The sequence below is a fragment of the Mus musculus genome, chromosome 1 (genome assembly GCF_000001635.26).
Source record: "Mus musculus strain C57BL/6J chromosome 1, GRCm38.p6 C57BL/6J".
NCBI lineage: Eukaryota > Metazoa > Chordata > Mammalia > Rodentia > Muridae > Mus > Mus musculus.
In genome coordinates, this window is record NC_000067.6 from 117,077,668 (window position 1) to 117,102,235 (window position 24,568).

A 24,568-nucleotide genomic window follows, 5' to 3' on the forward strand; every position below is an offset into this window, starting at 1 on the left:
TGTAGGTAGGCCTAATTATCATTTAAGGGGAATTTAGCAATACTTTTGTGTTGGTTAGTGTTAATTCTCAGCTTGACATAATCTAGACTCACCTAAAAAGCATGCCTCCAAGAACCCCTGTAATTCATTACCTGTATAATTTCAGCCTCTGAGAATGTCTTAGGGATAATTTTGGTTGCATTAATTAATGTTCAAAGATCCATCTCAATTGTGGGAAGGACTGCTTTCAGTGCATGTGTTCATGGATTATATAAATAAGGAAAATACCTAAACACTGGAAAACATGCATCTACAACCCTCTGACTCCTGATATTTGGTGCAATAAAAATAGGTGCTTCAAGTCCCTGCTTCCTTGACTCACTCTCCACGATGGACCAACATGTGAGCCAGAATAAATGTTTCTTCTTTAAATTTCCCTTATCAAATATTTTTCTCACAAAACCAGAAAAAGAAGCAGTTGGTATATTAATTACTTCTCTATTCCTGTGATAAATCACCATGGCCAAGGAATCTTATAAAAGAAGGGTTTAAATTTGTGCTTATAGTTTTAGAGATGTACAACACCTTTGCTTGATGACAAAGCAAAGCTGTGGAGACTAGAACGATTGAGAGCTTGGATCTTGTCCCACAAATAGGAGTCAGAGAGGACTAAGTCAAAATAATAAAGGTCTTTTGAAAAGGCCCAGAGTCATGCTTCCTCCTTCTCTTAATCCTCTCTAAACAGCCATCAACTGAACACCAAGCATTTAAATATGATCCTATGTAAACCATTCTCATTAAAATGACCAGAGTTAGTGTGTTTATATTTCTCGTGGCTTCTCTATGCCTCTTGTCATTTCTTCCATCTATACAGAGGAGACATGGGTGAGTTTCTAATGAACTCAAACATGAGAAAGTTCCTTGGAGGATAACATTGTGATGTTTCTACTTTGTGTTTTTTGTTTTTTTTTTTTAAAGGACACGCTGCCACTCTTTGAGGTAAGGAGGATGTTTATGACCCTATCCATATGAGTGATATTTAAATTTTGTGGATTATGAAATGCATGTCTTCATTATCAATCATTACAGAAGATTACCTTCAAAATAATGTTTTCCTTAAAAGTTTCAAGATGTTGCAATTAAGGAGATGGATCTGTTTGTAAGGTGCTTTCTTTTCAAATGTAAGGAGTTATTTATCCACAGAACTCTCCTGAAAAAAAAAAAAACCCTCAGTGATACCATATGCTTGCAATGATATTGCTGAAAACATAAATGGACATAATCTGGACTCATGGACCAATGGCCTAATCTACTTTGCAAGTTCCAAGGCAATGAGGAACTCATAAAGCAAAATGTATGGCACCAAAGGAATGAAACCAAAGTTTTCCTCAGACCTCCATACTCCTGTGCACACAAGTACACATAGCCATAGATTCGTATGCATGCACACTCATGCAAGCACAAGCACACACACACACACGCACACACACACGCACACGCACACGCACACACACACACACACACACACACACACACTTATTGGCTCCCTAGAACTTTAAGTTTTTATTAAGGACTCTAATAATACTTGACTATCAAATGTTTATTTAGTTAAGATATTTTCTTGTGTGAACTTATGAACGTACATGATTGTCTGTCTTAGAGTCACACAAATGTGCTCTTTATCATGTGCAGAAAGTGGAGCATGAGATATTATGGTAGAGATTTCATGATGTTTGATGTGAATAATATTTCAAAAGCAGTTGTTGGGGAAACATTTAAAATTAGTCATCAAAAGGACAGCTCCTGGTTATGTTCTTGCACTCACCATTGACCAACCATGTTAAAGAAAAAAAAAAGTTTAGGTGAACCCAAATGGCATCAAATGAAAAACAAAGGTAATACATGCATAGCTGATTTATGTTTTCAATATGTAGTCCATACTCAGTAATCAGTTTTGAATTCCTATTTCAGGTGGGCCTAATTTGGTCTTGAAATTCACTCATGACATTGTACTTCACATAACAAGTGCACATAGCAATGGGTTTCACTATGATCTTTATGGGCATGTTTATAACAGTTTGATTATACTCACTCTCCAATATTCTCTCACCTCCCTCCCAGTTTGAGCACATATTCCCTATCTCCTTACTATTTTGTCATGTTGTTATTGTTTGTTCTAGTTTTGATGACCCAGTGAGCTTAAAGTAGGGTTTCTTACTACAGCATGGCTAAGTTGGTTTTGTTTGTTTGGTTTTTTTTTTTTTTATTTTGGTTGCTGTAGTTATACAGGATCATAAAACTTACCAATAAGTACATAACAGGACAAAGTGCTTACTCAAGTCATGAAGCTAAGTATCTATAGGACCTAAGGGAACAGTTGGGTCCCATGAAACCCTCACCATTCTATGACAAGATGTTAGTAGACCAGTCTTGAGTAGGTCATGTGCATGTAATTGTTTCTGTGCTGAATATACCGCCAGGGCCAAAAAGGGGAAGTGGGCGGGTAAGGGAGTGGGGGTGGGTGGGTATGGGGGACTTTTGGTATAGCATTGGAAATGTAAATGAGCTAAATACCTAATAAAAAATGGAAAGAAAAAAAAAAGAGATAGTATCACACAAAAAAAAAAAAAAAAAAAAGAAAATTAGGTTCTGATGGTGCCAAGTATCCTTGGTTTCTGTTGCTTCTGTTCTTTTCCTTGCCTCCCGCTATCTGATTATCTGAAGTGCTCCTTGCCCTCGATATATCTTATTGGAGCCTATCCTTCCTGTAATCCCGGTTGAGTCAGAACTCTTCAGAGTCCAGCTTTCTCTGTGATTCTGTGATCCTGTGATCCTGAGATTCTGGGTGTGTCAGAGTTCTTGTCAGCCAAGCTTCCTCTGTGACCCTAAGATCCTGGTGTAACCAAACTCCTGGGATGATGGGATCCTAAGATCCTGGGTGTGTTAGAGTGCCTAGAAGTGATACCTCCTCTGGGGCTGTGGGGTTGTCTGCTGAGTTTGAAGCCAAGGTATACCAGAGCAGACTGGAAGGAACTGGAGCCACTGGCTGCTGGGTTCCTGTGTCCGTGTTCCTGCTGGTCTCAGGCACTCCTGGTGATGTCAGAACAGATGCTGTGCTCGACTTACCAGTAATCCTAATATCCTGGGCGTGCTAGGGTGCCTGGGGAGTGGAGACTCCTCTGGGAACCATTGGAACTCTCTGCCGAGTTTGTGCCCAATGTGGTCCGGTTTACTGGTACTGACGGGAAGGAACCTGAGCTACACATGGCATACATTTCCTGACAGTAGGTCTGATAGTAACTTCCAAATGGCTAATAATCATTGGCATTGGAAAATATGGAATAATTTTGTTAATTTAAAAAAGATGATCACTTATGATAATGATGGATGATGTGCCTGGCTTGAGTAGAATGTCATTTAAATGAAATTTCATAGCAATGAAGACCTACTTCAACAGGTCTTCCTTGTAATCTGGGTCAATGCTTGAAGCACCTTGAATTCATATAACATTTGGTACAAGGTGATATGTAAATAAATGCCCATTTGAAAATTAAAAAAAAAAAAGAGTAAAAGGACACATCCTACTTGGAAACCAGTATTTTGCTTTCAGGAAGCATTAGCATAAACTTTTTTATGGAAAAATATGTTTTGTGCCAACAGACACATTTACTAAAAGCCCAGTATTTCAGCCAACTCCAAGTTGGATCTCAAGAGCTATCTATTGGGGTATCCTCCAGTTAAGCACCATTTGCAGAGGAAAATAAAAATAGGGTGGAAGAAAAGTAATCCAAAGCAAAATAGTAGTGGGTTCATTTTTCTCATTAAAATCAGAGAAGTGATTAATGTCATTCCTTGTTATAACTAAATTAATATGTGTAGAAGAAAAACAAAAACACAGCAGTGCATCAAATTCCAATCAAAGGACAGAAATGAAAGAACACAAATTAAGTCACTCATTATACATGTCAATGATTTGCCATAGATAACTTGAGAATTATACCCTGTAATCATGATTAAAAACTCTCTTAGCCTACTCAGATGTGCTGTGTTTATAGTTAACTTCATTTTCCCAACAGACAATCTGTTTTTCAGACTGCCCCTCCTCTCTTCTCCTCTTTCTCACTCCCTCTTATTTTCTTTTAGCAATTTAAACCATCTAGTGTGTACCTTGTATACTTTTGAATATTTATAATTTTCTCACTTTATCAACCGAGATTAAAGACTTAATCTAGCAGCTAATCCCATCATCTTTTTTGATAAAAGCAAGTATATCTTTGGTCAGTGCCTGTGGAACCCAAGGAATTTATCACAAGTGAATAAAAAATCCAATTAATCCTTCGATTTCTTCCCAGTCATGTGGATCTTCAACTTATTCACTTGAATGCATATATTTACCACTGTTTTACCGAGAGATATTTTTAGAGTTTATAGAAAATTGATTCAGATCAAAACTTAAGTGATTTAAATTGGGAAATGTTTGCAAATATTTTTGCAGGCAAGAATTCTACTAGGAAAGAAATAGCAGGATGCTAATTGTTTTAATCAAACAGACTGGTTCAAGTCTTGACATGGAAGGCTTTCTTTAGATTTTTTTTTCTTTTGTTTTTTGTTTTTTTTTCGAGACAGGGTTTCTCTGTATAGCCTGGCTGTCCTGGAACTCACTTTGTAGACCAGGCTGGCCTCGAACTCAGAAATCCACCTGCCTCTGCCTCCCAAGTGCTAGGATTAAAGGCGTGCGCCACCATGCCCGGCTGAAGGCTTTCTTTAGAAATCTAAGGTGGAGGAAAATATACTTCAGAGTCAGGCTGAATGCAATGCTTTCAAGATATTCTCTCATTTTTTCTTTTTATAAAACGCTCCAGACACATGCATGCTCATATGACTGTACCCACAACAGGGTTGGGAAAATGTGAGAACAGCAATATCTGGACATATCTGGACAATGATCTGGCCTTATTGGTCAAAATCCTAGTACTATTGTAAAGTTTGGCTACCTGGGATATTGGTAAAATAGTCACCAAGCATACCAGGACAGAGTGAATTTTATTGAATATATATCTTTGTTATTATTAAGATGGTGAATGTCTTAATTTTTTTTTAATTAGGTATTTTCCTTGTTTACATTTCCAATGCTATCCCAAAAGTCCCCCATACCCACCCCCACAATCCCCTACCCACCCACTCCCCCTTTTTGGCTCTGGCGTTCCCCTGTACTGGGGCATATAAAGTTTGCGTGTCCAATGGGCCTCTCTTTCCAGTGATGGCCAACTAGGCCATCTTTTGATACATATGCAGCTAGAGACAAGAGCTCCGGGGTACTGGTTAGTTCATATTGTTGTTCCACCTATAGGGTTGCAGTTCCTTTTGCTTCAGTAAAATTAAATTAGCCACAGAGGATCAAAGCAGCTATCTGACCACTGTGCTTTCTAGCACCTTATATAGAAGTGGTAGTGGGAACACGTGTTACAAATAAGAGTCTTAGCTCTGATTGTTGAAAATGGAAAAAAAAAAGACTGTCGTTGAATATTTTTTAAATATTTTTTACATATAGATTGCATACAATAATAGATTTCATCATCATGCATTTCATACATGCTAATAATTGTGTTTGATCCCATCTGTTTCCCTTCCTCTCTATTCTTCCTGTCACTCTCTCATCCCCTTTCTCATTTCCCCTCTTCTTTCCTGTGAGTTAATTATTTTAATTAGTGTCTCTCACAGGAGAATGGGCAACTTACCTGTGGCAAACAACTGAGGAAAATATCTCTCCCTCCTCTAGACACCATAATTGCCTCTAGAGTCCTCTCAGGGAAAGCCAGAAAACTTCATCATTATTTTAAAATCAATCAGACTGGACATTGGTGAAGTGATCATTTTGGGCAACAAACTAAAGAGACTACAAGCACAGAAAGAAACTTCAGCCAGTCAGGTGACTTCTGAGATCAGGCCATCTCTTCTGGTTCTCCCATGGAGATAATGCTAGCAGCAGACCTAGTGATATCATTTTAAACCATGCTTTTTGCTGTTGCTGTTGTTCTTGTTCTTGGATAATCCTGAGTTGTAAGACTGCAAAGAGGATGATTTAGTCATTAAACATACTCGTAATCAGAACCAAGAGTCTCGTGAGCCGAGGCCTCTTCCCTAGGATTGATGGGCAGCTAACAGTTCCTAGGTGTGAAGGGACTCATGAGGCCGATCATTTTCTGTGGGCTATGGGTTTGGGAATTTCAGTAATATCTCCCCTGGAGTGATCATTCTTTCATTTTCTATAAAGAAATCCCCCAAAGTTCAGAATCTCTAACGACTTGAAAATGAGAGAACATCTTCCATAAGTATCTGTTCTTCCACAGAAATATTTTCAGCAGCTAGAGTCACAGGTTGTGGATCCTTTCTCAGTCGTCCCATGTGTTAAAGGTGGACCAGGGGATGGCCCAAGAAAATGCTAAACTGAAAGCCTCAGAGGACACTCACTAAACTGGGTATGAGTGGAAGATTTCCCACAAATTTTTAGTGGCAGTTAATATTTTAATTATGGAAGACAGATAGAAAAAAGAGAGACTGAGTATGAGGTCTCAGGAAGACACTACCACTATTACATCCCCCAGACCTGCTATTATACCCCCCAGCACATACTCTGGAGCATTCACACACACACACACACACACACACACACACACACACACACACACACATGTCCTTCACTGTAGGGATGATTGCATTCCTCTATTCCTGGAAGAGTCTATACATAGTTACTGCAATTGAATCTTGTAAGTATACTTTTTAATTAACTAGAACACATATTAAACATTTTAATCAAAATTTGTGTTATAGATCCACAGAGTTAAGACATATTCATTTAATCATAATTTGATAATAAAATGAAAAGTCTGTTTAATTTTCTTCACAGATAAGGTAATTGAAAGCTTAGAGACCTAATAATATGCCCAATGATATCACCTATACTTTTATTTTTGTAATAAAATATTTCAATTTGTTCTGTTTACAATAAAGTTTTTTTAAAGTTTTTCACAAGATTTTTAAAATTATTTTTAATTTTTTTACTTGCGCACATTTGTTCAGGTGCTCACAGACCTAAAGCAGACCTCGGATATTTTGGGAGGTGGACTGTCTGCAGCTAGGAGCCATCAGAGCTGGTGATCCAACTCTGGGCTTTTTTAACACAAAGTGCTCTTTACTGCTGAGCCATCTCACCAGTTCTGAGAAAATATGTTAAAACCGATTTAAGGACAAAAGAGGAGATAGCAAGATGGCAAACAATGATTTTAAAGGACAATTATTAATTATTTAAAAAAGTATCAAATAAGGCAATGGAATATATTATTTTAAAAGGTTAAAGAAAAAGGACATTGTGTTCAGGAATTCCTTAGAAAACCAAAACACAAGATGCAAGAGTGTAGCAAATACAAGTAAAAACCCAGGAAACAGGAGCAGACTAGCCTCTGCCTTTGCAAGGGCTCAGTGAGAATTCACGGAACTGACAGGATTAGAAGAAACACTCTGTTTCCATCCCCTTATCCCCTCAACAATTAACCTGTACCTGGACGGTGAGAGTGTCTTGGGCATGTGGAGAGAAGTGGAGCTGTTCACTCCCCTGGGGTTGCTTTTCAGCTGACAGTGACTTGATTCAATTTCATACTTTTATTTAAAAACAAAAACAAAGGCAGAGATTCCTTGATAAAGATCTAATTATACTTTTAAAATTTATGAAAAGAAGCTCCCAGTTTGTCTTTTGTTTTTGTTTATATGTTCACTAAATACCTATATTTGGGGACTCAAGAGATGCCTCAGCATTTAAGAGCACCTCAGAGATCCAGAGCTGTTCCTTAGCCTCAGGAGTCACCTATACTCATTTGGCAGACACACATACACACACATACAAACAGTCACACACAAAGAAATAAAAGTAACTCTTTGACTTTTAAGTTTGCATTTGGCATTTTCACTTAAAACTGCATTCTAAATGCCTGATCTGAGAAGTTAGGAAAGTTTCTGTATATTTATGAAGTATTGACTTAAATTAATTCAATTAAAAAGTTCAACCCTATAGGTGGAACAACAATATGAGCTAACCAGTACTCCCAGAGCTCATGTCTCTAGCTGCATATGTAGCAGAAAGTGGCCTAGTCAGCCATCATTAGGTCTTGCAAACTTTATATTCCCCAGTACAGGGGAACGCTAGGGCCAGGAAGTAGGAGTGGGTGGGTAGGGGAGCAAAGCAGGGGGAGGGTATAGGGAACTTTAGGAATAGCATTTGAAATGTAAATAAAGAAAATAATAATAAAAAAAGTTCAACACCATCTTCAACACTACACATAGAAAGAAGGTCCAAAAACCTAAGGAATAAAAATTTTCAGTTCCCTGAGAACCATACTGGGCTCCTCAGAGGGAAACACAGACAATGGGTCTTTAGTCAGTGACAGCCCTGACTTAAGGAGGATAAGTCTGGAGCTGTGTCAGCTCCTAGGACATTTAGGTGAAAGAGATAACAAGGCCAGAATTGAGCCAGTTTCTAAAATTCTTCAAGGTCTCACCAAATATAATGAAATGAACATAGCAGCCAATCAAATCTGTGCTAATGTCACTGCTTTGCCCCCACAGGTCCTATTAGAGGTTACCTAACCCTTATGGAAAAGTCCCCTAACCCTGCATAAAAGGGGACCCCGACAAGCCCCTCAAGTCATTGTTATTTTGATGAATAAAAGAAAGGAAGAGAGAAAGAAAGAAAGAAAGAAAAAAAGAAGGAGAGAAAGAAAGAAAGAAAGAAAGAAAGAAAAGAAAAGAAAGACAAAAAAGAAAGAGAAATAAAGAGAGAAAGAAAAAGAAAGGAGGGAGGGAGGGAGAGAGGGAGAGAGAGAGAAAGAAAAAAGCAAGATTTACAGATTCAGTCTCCAAAACCCACCAAGTGATACCCCCTCAGGGACATCACAGTGTTGCTCCGTCTCCTGCAATGAATGCCTCCGTTATCAGTCGAGTTTGGAACAGCTGATGGGAAGCCATTCCAAAACAGATTATAAATGTTCATGCATTTCTTATCAGCTACTTACCTCATTGTTATATCAAAGTACCTGACAAGAAGCAACTTAAGGAAGGAAGGGCAGACGAAATTGCTATTCTGGAGGAACACAAGCTCAAGCTGAATGTACGTATGACAAGTAGAGTAGGGATTTGTATGTATTTGAAGGAATGAATAATATGAACCAAAGATAAAAATGATTGTGGGAGAGGTAACTTAATGGATAAACAGCTTGCTGCTCTTGCAGAGGACCAAAGATCAGCTCCAAGGACCCCTGTTACATTTCTCACAACTGCCTATAACAGTAATAATAGGGCATTAGCTATCATACTCAGGTATATGTGTCCATTCCACACATATAAAAAGGAAGTCAAAATGAGAATTTGAGACATCTGTAAATTACTTCTCTGTGGCAGTGCTCAGTAACTGGTAGTCCTGTTGTGAAGAGGCATGCAAATACTTTAGTCAAAAGGCTAGGAAGAGACAGAAGTGGGGTCAGAGTTGAGATCTGCCTAACAATATCGTTCCACCCTTTTTTCTCCTCTTTGATGCTGGAACCCTGTTTGTCAGTCCAATCCCTGTAATTGGAAGGAGGCTTGCCAGCAAGACAAAATCAGATAAGACTTTCTCCTTACTCTGACTGAGAACTAGATTGTCTCTGTCTGAGCTGACTCTCCAACTCAATTAAGCTAATGCCACATGATTGGTTTGTTTAAAAATCCCTTCTCACAGTCCAGCGCTCATGATTGTCACACTTGTAACTTAAAATCAATCAGCATTCCTGGTCTGGTACCTTGTATAAACAGCACTTCAATGAAGTAGTTTTCAGATTACTAAATCTAACGGAGTTAAGGTTAGAAATAGAAGGCCTTCTTCAAATGTCAAGGTGGAAACAATTAAAATAATTTCTTAAACAGAAGTTTCTACTTTTACATGAACAGTCTGAATTTCACCTGGAGCCTTAGCTCTTTTGAAATCTAACAGTAATAAAAGCCTACATTCGATAAAAGGAATTAAAGCAAACATAATTCTGTGTTTTTATTAATAAGAAATTGATTTTGTGTTAATCAATTTCCAAGCTGTTGTCTATTTAATTTGTCATGATAAAGTACATCAAAACATTTTAAAAAGAATGTGCTATGACTATACTATCTCTTGCAAGAAATTTCTACTTTCAAATACAAATGCTTAAATATTGGTAGGATTCATCTTTTTCCTCTGGTAGCATAAACATCTATTATACAGGTTTAGTTAACTCATTCACACCCATCAATATGGTCACCAACTGTATCTAATTTCTTTTCACCATTCTTCTGTTTTACTTCATTTTCATATTTTTGTTAGACCTTCCTTTCCCTTCCTTTTAAAAGTATTTACCTGTGTTTTGTGTGTGTGTGTGTGTGTGTGTGTGTGTGTGCGCGCGCGCGCGCGCGCGCGCGCTCGTGCGTAAGTGTGTGTGATGAGATCACAGATGTGGACTCTGATTTCCATGTTGTTTGAGGCAGAGTCTCTTATTTTGTGGCTATATTCTGTGGGCCAACTAACCAGTAAGCTTGGAGAGATTCTCCTCTCTATATCTCCTATTTATTTATTTTATTTATTTTTTTATTTAATCTTAGGGTTACTGTTGTAGACATGGGTATGATGGTGTCTGAATTAATGTGAGCTGTGAACTCAGGTTTTCATACTTGTGTAGTAAGTGCTTTACTCACTGAACTATTTTCAAAGCCCATATATATCTTTCTTTTTTAATGGATTTTTTTTTACTTATTCACTTTACATCCTGCTTACTGCCCAATTCCCTGTCAACCCACTTCCCACAATAGTTCTCCAACCCAACTCCCCTTCTCCTCTTAGTGGCTGTGGGGCTCTCTGGGTATCGCCTTTACCCTGGAACTTCAAGTCTCTGCAAGACTCAGCACTTCCTCTCCCACTGAACCCTGACAGGGTAGCCCAGCTAGTAGAACATACCCCATATATAGACAACACATTTTGGGATAGACCTCATTCCAGTTGTTGGGGGCACTCATGAAGGCCAAGCTACACATCTACATATGTGTGTAGAGGACAAGGTCCAGCCTGTGAATGTTCTTTGGTTGGTGGTTCAGATTCTGAGAGCACCAATGGTCCAGGTTAGTTGACTTTGTTGGTCTTCCTGTAAAGTTCCTCTCCCCTTTGGTCAATGGGAGTGACCTTAACTGTGACTTACTACATCAGAGATATGGAACCTGACAAAATCACCTCTTGTAGTCAGGCAGAAAACCTATGGGGTGACAGAGACACAAATCCACCTACAAAATCTAAACTGTATCCAGTCTATAAGAAACGCAGGCACAGGGGATAGAACAGAGACTGTGGGGAGCGGGTGTGGCGGCAGTCCCAAAGGCGCCAGGGACTGCAGCTAAGTCATATGACTTGCACCTGACTTCCTCATATAAGACACAAACATCTTGAGTGCTGCGCAGGTGTACCAGGATACAGGTGAATCCAATTTGGTGGAGATTTGCCCCTGCTGCCCTGATTAGCTGAAGCCTCGTGACTGGCGGGGGGGCGTGGCCTGCGGTGCGTGGATGAGAGAGAGTATAAAAGGAGTGAGAGGCCCAGGGTTCGGGGGAGATATAAAAACAAGGGAGATATATAAACAAGGGAGATATAAACAAGGGAGATAAAAACAGGGGAGATATAAACAAGGGAGATATAAACAAGAAGAAACAGGACTGAATAAACGTGTGCAGAAGGATCCTGTTGCAGCATCGTTCTTCCTGGCGAGTTGGGGGCGCGCTCAAGAGTTGGTGCCGAAACCCGGGAAAAGAAACATCTTCAGGCACAAGCGAAGACCCCCTGCTACAGGGAGGATTCAGAACTGCATCACTGGGAAGGAGCGGTTAATAAAGGTTCTCGTAAAAAAGACTGTTGAGAAGGATCCAACGTGGATTCAGAACTCTTCAGCTGAGGAACGGTGGTACCGCCCTTGGAAGAAAAAGAAGAAGAAAGAGGAAGACCGAATAAACTGCTGTTAGAAGGACTGGTGGTCGCGTCGTTTTTGCTGGTTGAGAGTGGGCGCGACAATTGGTGGCCCGTACGGGGAACCGACTCCCCCGCTGAGTTCAGAACTTTCAGCAGTCAGTGGTTGCTGGCAGGGTAAGTTCACAGTGAGTGAAACTTGGGACCCCAGGAGTTTGGGAAGGACCTCGGATAAAATAGAGGTGAGCATAAAGTTGCCAGGAAGTAGGCACAAAGTAACCCAGGAGTTTGGGAAGGACCTCTGATAAAATAGAGGTGAGCATAAAGTTGCCAGCAAGCAGGCACAAGGTAACGAAAGGTTCCCGGTTTTGGGATAAGTTAAGGTTCCTGGTTTGGGGACAAGTTAAGGAACTATGATAACCTCAGTGTAGTGATCAATAGATCCTCGCTGTGTAGTTATGCTTTTTTCTCCCATTGACCCTTTGTGGGTAGGTCTGATAGTTTTGGTCTTGTTTGTTCTGATATATGGACTCTGTTACTGTTTGAATGGAGAGGCAGTCAAGACAGGTCAGAAAATCCTTATAGAGCAACAAGAAAATATGTCGGAAGAGGAGAAGGGCTTAAAAAGAAAAAGGAAAAAGAAAGGAGACACAGTGTTATCAGGTGGACAGAAAGGACAAAATAAAAGAGCCGAGGCGGAGGAGGAAGGCGAATTAGCTTCTGTGCCTCCTCCCTATGCCTCCTCAGCAGTGAAAACTTGACTCTCATATTGACTCCCCAGATGGACACACAGGTGATTGAGGTTATGGTCTCATCACCACGAGGTATTGTGTCCATCCCCCCTGGGATCGACCAGATCAGGTGTTGACATGGGCGAGAGGGTCTGTGTGTTTCCACAGGACCAGACAGAACCTCTTTGGGTGCCGGAGAGATTGGTGAGACGCTGCAAGAATGAGGCTCCTGATCCAGTTGCCCCTGTGGATGTGGTGGATGATCCCACAAGCACAAACGATGGAGCCGAGATGGGAGATCCTTTCGGTATTCCAGAAGCCGATACCAGCTCGACATGATATTCTTTCCACGCTTTTTGATCCCTGAATTTCCCTTAAAGAGATAGCCCCTCTGGCTATCTATCCCTTGCTTTAGGGAAGATGAGCGGGGGTGAGAGCCCTGGGATGTATGCTTGTTATAGTGTGTGTGTGTGTTTTGTGTTTGGCACATGTGTTAGGTGCAGAGTGTGCGGCCCGCACTTTCGCCATGGTAGCATAGGCTTTTGCTGCAGTGGAGGCGGGACAATCTCCTCAGATTCGGTTTGCCGCTCTAAAAGAAATAATGCTGCTTTATGCCATGGGTTGCGAGGCTAAGCACTGCACAGAGGATAGCTTGCTGTTGGCATCCTGTGGAAGGCATGTCTGATTGCATGAAGGTTCAGTGTCCTAGTTCCCTTCCCCCAGGAAAAACGACACGGGAGCTGGCCAAGACCTCTCTGGGTGATGAGCCCAAGGGATGGTTTTGTGTAGGGCCCCTATGCTTGCACACTGGGGATCAGACCTCTACCTTCACCCATGAGGCTTGCTTGCAGCAATTAAGATCTGGCCATAGGTTAATTAACATCCTGGCCCTTTGATGCACCTGCCGCAAGCAAAACACAATCTCCCCAGGTGTGGCTTGGCATGATTGAGAGGTAGTCAGTGATAAGACTCCCTGGGCATGTCACCAACCTAAGACAGGGATCAAACCAATGCTGTTTGTCACCCAAGGACGGGTAAGGGGCATGGCTGCTGGGGGCTATCTACAGACATTCTCTCTGCCAAAAAAGAAAAAAGGGGGAATTGTGGGGAGCGGGTGTGGCGGCAGTCCCAAAGGCGCCAGGGACTGCAGCTAAGTCATATGACTTGCACCTGACTTCCTCATATAAGACACAAACATCTTGAGTGTTGCGCAGGTGTACCAGGATACAGGTGAATCCAATTTGGTGGAGATTTGCCCCTGCTGCCCTGATTAGCTGAAGCCTCGTGACTGGCGAGGGGGCGTGGCCTGCGGTGCGTGGATGAGAGAGAGTATAAAAGGAGTGAGAGGCCCAGGGTTCGGGGGAGATATAAAAACAAGGGAGATATATAAACAAGGGAGATATAAACAAGGGAGATAAAAACAGGGGAGATATAAACAAGGGAGATATAAACAAGAAGAAACAGGACTGAATAAACGTGTGCAGAAGGATCCTGTTGCAGCATCGTTCTTCCTGGCGAGTTGGGGGCGCGCTCGAGAAGAGACAGAGGGAATTACTAGCCAATAACCTACCCAACTTGAGATCTATCCCACTGTCAAGCTTAAATCACAAATATTAATGCTACTCTGTTATGCTTGCAGACAGGAGTATATTGTCTTCTGAGAGGTTCCACCCAGCAACTGACTCAAACAGATGCACACTCCCACAATCAAACAGTGGATAGAGACTGGGGACCCTTATAGAAGAATAGGAGGAAGGATTGCAGGCCCTGAAGGGGATAGGAATTTCATACTTTTCTTTATGACAACAGAAGGAACTACCATATCTCCATGGGTACTCTAAGAAATACTGAACAGGCTTAAGATTTTCATTAAGTACATATTCCTAATGAACTGAAAGATGTATTTACAATGTAGTTACTTGGAGATTGCCATCATTACAGGCTAACCATTGTCTTCAATGTGTGATCAGGGAGAGACAGATAGCAAGATAACCAAAGAGCCTCAGACCATCCTACATCCACACAAATTTTAAAATGTTATTATAAACTATGTACCGGAAATCTGTGTGTACTTCCTATGCTCAACCTTTTTTTTATTATTATTTTACTCAGTGGCTGTGTATGCAGTTGTGCACACATATGTAAGGGTGCACATGCAGACTTCAAGTCTATTGTTTGTATCTTCCTCCATTGTTCTCTATCTCTTTACGTGAAACAGGTTCACTTACTAAAGACAGATCTTGCTGATTAAACTAGAGTTGCGGGTGGGAAAACTCAATTATCAAAACAATACCTACAGATATTGTAATAGGTCAACATGACATAGACAATGCATTAATTGAAGATCTCTTTACAGTGAATTCTAGGTGTATCAAGTTGGCATTGAAAATAGAAATACATACACATGTATATAGATGTATTCAAAGAACTAGAACTGTGTTAGAAATAATGTAATAGTATATTTTATTCATTGTAATTAAAGAATGCCCAATCTATTCATGGTGTCAAGTTACCATTTGAAAAATGTAGATGTGTGATATCTCGTGAAACTTTAAGAAAATATTTTTTTCTGGTAGAATGAGATTGTAAAATGTTGATTGATAGTATTTTCTAATAAATAATTATATGTTTATTGTAGAGAGAATAATTACACCTGTATAAATATGGCATCTATCAATAATAAATCTGATGGCTTATAGATTAGGCAGGAAATAATAGGTAGGACAACCTGGAGGAGAAAAGATTCTGGGATAGAGGCAGGTGGGAGATTCACCTAGGAAGATGTGAAGAGACAGAAACATGGTACCTGAGCTCAGGTAAACAAATGGCTGAATGTAGGTTAAATGTATGGGTTATTGTAAGTCATCATCTAGGCAGGGAAGAGCCAAGCTATCTGGCATAGGTATTTGTAAATATATTTGATTTAAGTCTTATATTTAGGAGAATGGAGCTGGAAGGAAGAAACAGAATTAATTATTACATAATGGCACTCAACTTAGAACAATTAGAACCCAAACTTAAGGCCTGACTGAAAGGTGGGAGGTAGGGAAGGTTGAGGTGGGTGTCACACTAACTGAACAAGAGTCCTAGTCTATTTTAAAAAGAAGGAAAGCAGACCAAAGCCTGAGGGCATGATAACTACACCTTCTCCCAGCATGGTTAAAAGCGTGCTGAAGAGAGTTTGGCCTGAAGCCATGAAGCCTGAGGCAGGTCAGAAGCATGGAGGGTTGGAAAGGCTCAGAAGCAGAGGGTTAAAAAGGCTTGGGTAGGTCTGTCATTCCAACACTAGTGCTGGAATAACATCACCACAATATACAAAATAAAAGCCACAAGCAGCTAAACTAGTAGAGTACTAAACTTAAAATTGGTAAAATAAAGTCCTTAGAGAGATGCTTTGAGATTAAACACACACACACACACACAAATGTTTTCTATATTTGGGATGAAGGTAAAAAACAATGACACAGGGCATCGGGATTCCATATGATCGCACTTTGTTTTTCAGCATAGAAATGGCTGGTTTTCAATGATTTCAATTCTGTATGTTCTCTTTGGGAAAATCAGAATAAGGACGACTTAGAAAAAGAAGAGATGAAGAAATTAGATACTAGATTAGAGATCATAAAAGAGAGGTTTTTAAAAAATCTTCAAATCAAACTAGGAAAACCCTCCGAAGAATACAATCTGGAACTTACTATAATAACATTAAAAAATGTAGTTCCAGTCAGGAAGGTTCCACAGGGGCTTGAAAACTTAGAATAGCAGCCCATGAGCATACAATATATTGAACTAAGAATCCAGATTCTTCTTACTAATGCTAAGTTAAAGCAATACCATACAATGGATTGTATTTTCATTTTATAGAGTTTGAAGAATTTGATAATCATAAAATTGATGCATAATATAGTGGACCTTTGCCTTGAGTTCTGAGGAAGATGATTCTGGGATTTCACATTTATTAGAAATGATGGCTATCTGTGACCTGCCTTTACATATTAAAATGATGATACTTACATGTATATATCTATTAAAATGCAAGAATTTCATGAACATTATGTCATGAAGCCTATTCCAGATATAGCTTACAGTTCTACACGTCAACCATTATAAAAGAGATAGGACTTTTAAGGAAATGCTCATAGAACAGAAGGGGAATATTATATCTCCCAATTATAGCTTAAAATGTTTTTGACTGTAATGTTTTTTCTGGGACCTTAATATATGCTCTGATGCTGCTACTTGAGAGCAGCTCTAATACTGGCTGAGACATAAAGATAAGAATTGTCTGTGCATAGCCAATAGATCATGTTGACCACAAAATCCTCAAGACTTTTCATACCTTTCTTTTAAATGGCATAGATAAAGATTGATATTACATTGTGATACACAATCCAAACTAACTTGTAAAGAAAGACAGATGGCTTTCATTTGTACAAGCAATGAGTGGAAATCATATTTAATTATTCTATGTGTCCTGCATATTCCATAAGAATGTCTTTATAGAACTATATATTGCTTGTAAAGTTTATATATTACAGAATGGAGGGCAAGAGGGCTGCCCAACAGTATTCACCCTTGGGTATGCTGAGATAATGTTCTTCCTCCCTGACTGTTACTACTTCAGCTGCATTGAAAAGTTGTTTCCTATAGGTGGGACAACAATATGAACTAACCAGTACCCCGGAGCTCTTGTCTCTAGCTGCATATGTATCAAATGATGGTCTAGTCGGCCATCACTGGAAAGAGAGGCCCATTGGTCATGCAAACTGTATATGCCCCAGTACAGGGGAATGCCAGGGCCAAAAAGGGGGAGTGGGTGGGGGAGGGTATGGGGGACTTTTGGGATAGCATTGGAAATGTAAATGAGGAAAATACGTAATTAAAAAAAAAAAAAGATCCTGAGCTGATTAGTTACCACACTGGATTATGATGGTATGGTAGTCACTCATATAATCTAGCTCCAAAATAAACTCTCTCGTTCCCTCAAAAAAAAAAAAAAGAAAGAAAGAAAGAAAGAAAGAAAAGAAAAGAAAAGAAAAGAAAGGAAAAGAAAAGAAAAGAAAAGAAAAGAAAAGAAAAGAAAAGAAAAGAAAAGAAAAGAAAAGAAAAGAAAAGAAAAGTTGTTTCTTCTAAAGACATGGTCCCAGGGCAAATTCAGAATAGCTGACTCACTTGGTCCAGCCTATTAGACTATTCCACTCATCTAAGCCTGCATTTTTTTCAGCATACAGAGACTGGACAACAAATGCTACAGCTAGCTTTCTTTTTTTAATCTTTTTTTATTGGTTGTTTTATTTATTTACATTCCAAATGTTATCTTTAATAATTTCTGCTTCACAAATGTCTGTCAGATATTCTGAAGCAGAAGGCTCAACACAATGCTCCAATGTTTTAGAATCCTTTTTAGCTTTACAGACAGCCAACTGTCTGCCATTTCTAAAACTTTGAAAGTGTTTTTCTGTACTTCCTACTTAGGAAATATTCCTTCTCAGGTGTCTGTTGAGGTTGAATACTAGATAGCCATGGTCTTACTATGAGCTTAAATTGTTAGGATTTGAGAAGATGTTCTAGATCTAAGATGTTATTAGGTTGATAATGCAGGTTAGAACAATAGTTGATTTAGATCCAGAACACTGAACTCACTAGGATAGGATAGATAATAGAAAATTTTCCTTAATTGACAAATACTATGGACTTGACATTATAAATATATACCATACATTACACTTTTCATAATTGTTATAGTTGTGTTCAATTTGTATTTGAAAAAAGAATCTTTAGAGAATATCTAATGTCTGTATGGCTACGGCATTTATTAAAAAATAAATCTGATGGACTATAGCTTAGGTGGTAAATAAGAAGTAGAAAATATGGAAGAAATGATAATTCTGAGGTAGGACCAAGAAGGAGTTTCACCTGGGAAGATATGAAGAGAGAGACACATTGTACCTGAGCACGGGTAACCATCCATGTCACAGAATGTATGTAAAAATAAACCAATTATTCCAAGTCTAGTCAGAGAGGAACATCACAATATTGTCAAGGTATTTGTAAATATATTTTGAGTCTGAGTCTTGTTTCTGCAAGAATGGTGCTTTGTAATCAAAACAACCCTGAGATTCCACCTCACACCAGTCAGAATGTCTAAGATCAAAAATTCAGGTGACAGCAGATGCTGGCGAGGATGTGGAGAAAGAGGAACACTCCTCCATTGTTGGTGGGATTGCAGGCTTGTACAACCACTCTGGAAATCTGTCTGGCGGTTCCTCAGAAAATTGGACATAGTACTACCGGAGGATCCAGCAATACCTCTCCTGGGCATATATCCAGAAGATGCCCCGACTGGTAAGAAGGACACATGCTCCACTATGTTCATAGCAGCCTTATTTATAATAGCCAGAAGCTGGAAAGAACCCAGATGCCCCTCAACAGAGGAATGGATACAGAAAATGTGTTACATCTACACAATGGAGTACTACTCAGCTATTAAAAAGAATGAATTTATGAAATTCCTAGCCAAATGGATGGACCTGGAGGGCATCATCCTGAGTGAGGTAACACATTCACAAAGGAACTCACACAATATGTACTCACTGATAAGTGGATATTAGCCCAAAACCTAGGATACCCAAGATATAAGATACAATTTCCTAAACACATGAAACTCAAGAAAAATGAAGACTGAAGTGTGGACACTATGCCCCTCCTTAGAAGTGGGAACAAAACACCCTTGGAAGGAGTTACAGAGACAAAGTTTGGAGCTGAGATGAAAGGATGGACCATGTAGAGACTGCCATATCCAGGGATCCACCCCATAATCAGCATCCAAACGCTGACACCATTGCATACACTAGCAAGATTTTATCAAAAGGACCCAGATGTAGCTGTCTCTTGTGAGACTATGCCGGGGCTTAGCAAACACAGAAGTGGATGCTCACAGTCAGCTACTGGATGGATCACAGGGCTCCCAATGGAGGAGCTAGAGAAAGTACCCAAGGAGCTAAAGAGATCTGCAACCCTATAGGTGGATCAACATTATGAACTAACCAGTACCCCGGAGCTCTTGACTCTAGCTGCATATGTATCAAAAGATGGCCTAGTCGGCCATCACTGGAAAGAGAGGCCCATTGGACACGCAAACTTTATATGCCCCAGAACAGGGGAACGCCAGGGCCAAAAAGGGGGAGTGGGCAGGTAGGGGAGTGGGGGTGGGTGGGTATGGGGGACTTTTGGTATAGCATTGGAAATGTAAATGAGCTAAATACCTAATAAAAAATGGAAAAAAAAAACAAAAAACCAAAAAACAAACAAACAAAAAAAAAAAAAGAATGGTGCTTTGTGGAAGAACTGTATCAAACTACTACATTATATTGTTCATGAGTGTTAAGCCAGGCCACATTTGCAGGGGATATTTTCTAAAGTACAGACTCAAATAATAAATTATAGATGTTATAAATCATTAAATTCTTGCAGTAGAAATAGTCCTGCATATTTGAGTTGAGGTCTTAACACTTAATTTGGTGGACTAATCTAAATTTGATTGAATGGATGTATTTGAATTTCATGGATAAATTATTGAAATTTATATCTATGGAAATGGTTGAAGGCATAACTTTGTGTTGTAAACTATACAAGCAGACAAAGCACTTGTCCTTATAGTAGATTTAAACTTGTACAATCTATTAACTACTGTACTCAAGCATCTCAAACATACCATTAGATGAAAGTAAGAAAGAAACAGGACATCTCTCTCTCTCTCTCTCTCTCTCTCTCTCTCTCTCTCTCTCTCTCTCTCTCTGTGTGTGTGTGTGTGTGTGTATAAAAACTTTTTGTTGTGTTGTTTCTTTTTCTGCTATTTCAGTGACTGTGGGAGCATGCATAATTTTTCTCACATGCTTTTTCCTAATTCCTAAGCAAATATCCCCATGGTAAGAAGAATAAAAGTATTTTATTTCCAGTGAAAAATTAGATAATATCCCAGGTCATAATTTTAAGTATACTATGTAGCAATTGGAGAGACCACTTGCTTTTGGGAGTGCTTGCAGCTCTTCATTAGACTCTAGTTCAATTTGTAGCAAACACATTTGGTGGATAACAAAAGCCTGTAACTTTAGCTCTGGGAAATCTGAGGGAATCTTGACTTTGTTGAGCAACTGCTTTCATCTGACCATATATGTATATACACATACATATATACATATATGAACATAAATGTAAAAAAATTACAACCTTTTAAAACTTGTTCCATATAAATGGTAGGTAAATTAATCTTATCTTTGACCCTAGGACACCCTGGGTATTCTCAAGACTCAAATTGTTCAGTATTTGGCTTAGTTATTGGTATTAGCTTAATGATCATCAGCCCACTAACAATCTTCCTTCCTTCTTTCCTGTCTCTCCTACCTCTATCTCTCTCCTCTCTAAAGCTATCAGCCCACCTCTCTATACTGCCCAATCACTGGCTCTCATCTTATCTTGTGCCTGCACCTGCATATAAACAGCAATCTACAAATAATTAAGCAAAATTTCTCCTTGTCAACTGCCATCACACTGAGTGTGATTCTGTATGTTGGCAAGACAAAACGGTTGTGCTAGGAGGTGTGGTATACTGATTAGCAAGCCAAACAAGTTAGTGAGAAAAGTAGCAGAATGCTTGACTGGTTTGTTAACAAAAATTAAGTTGCATAGAAATTTTGTGCAAGACATACTATGCCTTTACCTGTGAAAACAGAACAAATAGACACAGCAGTGATAACTTTATGAAGAGCAGCAACATATACACATGCGTATGTGGTGTGTTTGTGTGTGTGTGTGTGTGTGTGTGTGTGTGTGTGTGTGTGTGTGTGCATGTGTTTGAGATTCAAACATCTTGAGTCTCAGCTCTTCTTCCATATATATTATGCATTAGACCAATTGTTCATTATTATTTTTATAGCAAGGAAGGTATCATACACCTAGGATGGTAGCATTCAGAAAGTAGAGTCATGAAGAACAGAAATTCAAGGTCATTTTCAATTACAGAGTGAGGTTAGAGCCAGCATAAACTACATGAAGCTCTGCCTCAATAAATTAAAACTAGAAAATGTTGTGCTTTAGGGGGAGGCTGGAGGTGGGAGATGAACCTCTGAACAGGGCTTGCCTAGCATGTACAAGGCACTGATATCTGTTCCTTCTACAAAGTAACCAGGCATAATGACTCCCAGGACTCAGGAGGTGGAGTCAGCAGGATTAGATTATATCATGTATAAGGAGTTTGAGGACAGTCTGGTCAATAACAGATCTGTCTAAGAAGGGGACAGAAAAAAAAAAAGAAAGAGCAAGAGAGGGGGGAGGGAGGGAGGAAGGGAGGGAGGAAGGGAGGGAGGGAGGGAGGGAAGAAGGAAGAAAGGAAGGGAGAAAGGAAGAAAGGAATGGAGGAAGGAAGAAAGGAAGGGGGGAAGGAAGGGAGAGAGGAGGAAGGGAGGGAGGGAGGAGGAAGGAAGGAAGGAAGGAAGGAAGGAAGGAAGGAAGGAAGGAAGGAAGGAGGAGGGAGGGAGGAAGGAGGAGGGAGGGAGGAAGGAGGAGGGAGGGAGGGAGGAAAGAAGGAAGGAAGGAAGGAAGGAAGGAAGGAAGGAAGGAAGGAAGGAAGGAAGGAAGAAAGAACATGCATAATTTCACAGAATATGTATTCTATTAGATTTTAGAAAACTGTTTGCTGTAGTGGTACTCTTTTCAAACAGTCATTTTGCAAATACCAATTAATAAAAGACTTGCTTTGAAACAACAGTGTCAAGAATGGAGTTCAAATCACAATCTCTATCATGTATAGTTATGAGTTTGGCATAGTTCCCACTAAGACTATTGCATGATCAATTTAATTTTATCCTCACAGTGAACAGAGGAGAAATGTTACATCTCTAAGAATGCATATGTTTTCACAGTGTTATGTCTTTCAGACATCCACAGCTAAAACACAGGTCTATTAGAAAACAACTGTGGTGATCATAAATCTTAGGACTATAGGAGAAATCTATGCCCTTTTCACCATGTTATCTTGTAGCATTAGCTAGAGTATGCTTAGCTCAGTTCGAGTCTTCTCCTTTTAGATCTAGTTTCCAATTCTTTCTATCCTCAAATGGTCGGTGAATGGAGCAATATTTCAAATCACTGCATGAGCCAGATTGGGGATCTGTGGTTAGTCAGGTGCATCAAGAGGAAAGAGACACTGATGCTGACACTGCAGTACAACAGGAGGAAAGCGATGTCCTCAGGCAGACAGAGATGATCAGTCATTTCAACAACTTGTACCCATAGTGGTGCACTAGCAAAATTTCTGACAGTTTTTGTTTATTTTTCGAGGACACCTTTGTAAACATGTCAGTGAGAGAAATGCTTTGTGGCTGCTTAAGCCTTAGCTGTGTGAACACAGTATGCCTACCCTTTCATTTCTGCTTGAACTTAATCGTTTCAGAAGCCCAAATCATGTCATGATACAAAAACGACCTGAATTAAAAATTTGAAGTAGCATTTTAAAGCAGTTGGAAAAATTCCAAATTATGATTAACAAGACACATTGATTTCCATTTGGGGGAAGCATTTGAAATTATAAAAAGTAAATAGCAGTGGCCACATGCTAAAAGCTCTTAGAGGACACCGGGAAGGTTTTATTATCAGATCTTAGAAATTCCAAATCCTGACTGGAAATATAATTTATCAGATTTACAGAGAGTGAAAAGAGAGAGACCTTAGTGGGTGAGAGAATTTTCTGCATAAAAAAGAGAATTTAATTCAAATTCCTGGGCCTGCACTTAAAAACAGGCATAGTTATATACACCTATAACTTCAGTGCTGTGATGGCAGAGAAAGAATTACCAGAGTTTCTGCACAGCAATATAGCTTCAGTTTTAATGAAAGGCTCTGAATTGACAAAATTGGGTAGAAATTCATGGAAGAGGACACTGTTTACTTTCTCTGTCTTCCACTTGAGCACATAGACACACACACAGACAGATATACACATGCATACACACACAAACACACACACACACACACACACACACACACACACTTCTCCATGGCCACTTACAGAGAAATATTGTTAAAAATGTATAACCTTGCACCTGTGAAAATCTCCCCTTAACCTTTATAATTGCCATTGATCATGAATACTATATCTTGAACCATGGATCCAGGTCTATAAAATAAATCAGTGGTTAGAATAAAGGCAGCGCATGATACATTAACAATACAAATTTAAAAACCATTACTTATTAGTGTGTGTGTGTGTGTGTGTGTGTGTGTGTGTGTGTGTGTGTGTGTGTGTAGGTCTTTGGTTCTACAGCATATGGGTAAAGGCCATATAACAAATTTCTGGAGTGGTTCTTCACCTATGGATTCCCAAGATCAAAGTGAGGGTGTCAAGCTTCTTCTGCATGTGCTTTTATGTATTGAGCCATCTTGCTAGACCAATATAACTGTCATAACCGAAATGAATTTCTAATAAGTAATTGATGGATGTTATTTACTCATCATGAAATTAGAAGTTCATATTGAAGCTCAGCAAGACTCCTGGGTGACACTTTCCATTTTATGTCAGCTGAGGATACTTGGAAAATTCTAAGAGCTTATGACTAATTATCTTAATATTCATAAAATGACCAAACTGGGTTTTATCCTTTAAGAAGATACCATTGAATTGGAAAACAAGGAACAGCCAAGTAAGTCCAACAGCTACTGAGACACAGTCACTGACTAAGCTGAGCCTGAGCAAATGTCAAAGAAACAGTGAGCTGTACTGTAGCCTAATTAGAGATACAAAGCAAAAGCACTCAACTTCCCAGAACGAGGCATACAGGCATGGGACAAGCATTGCAAACTAGTA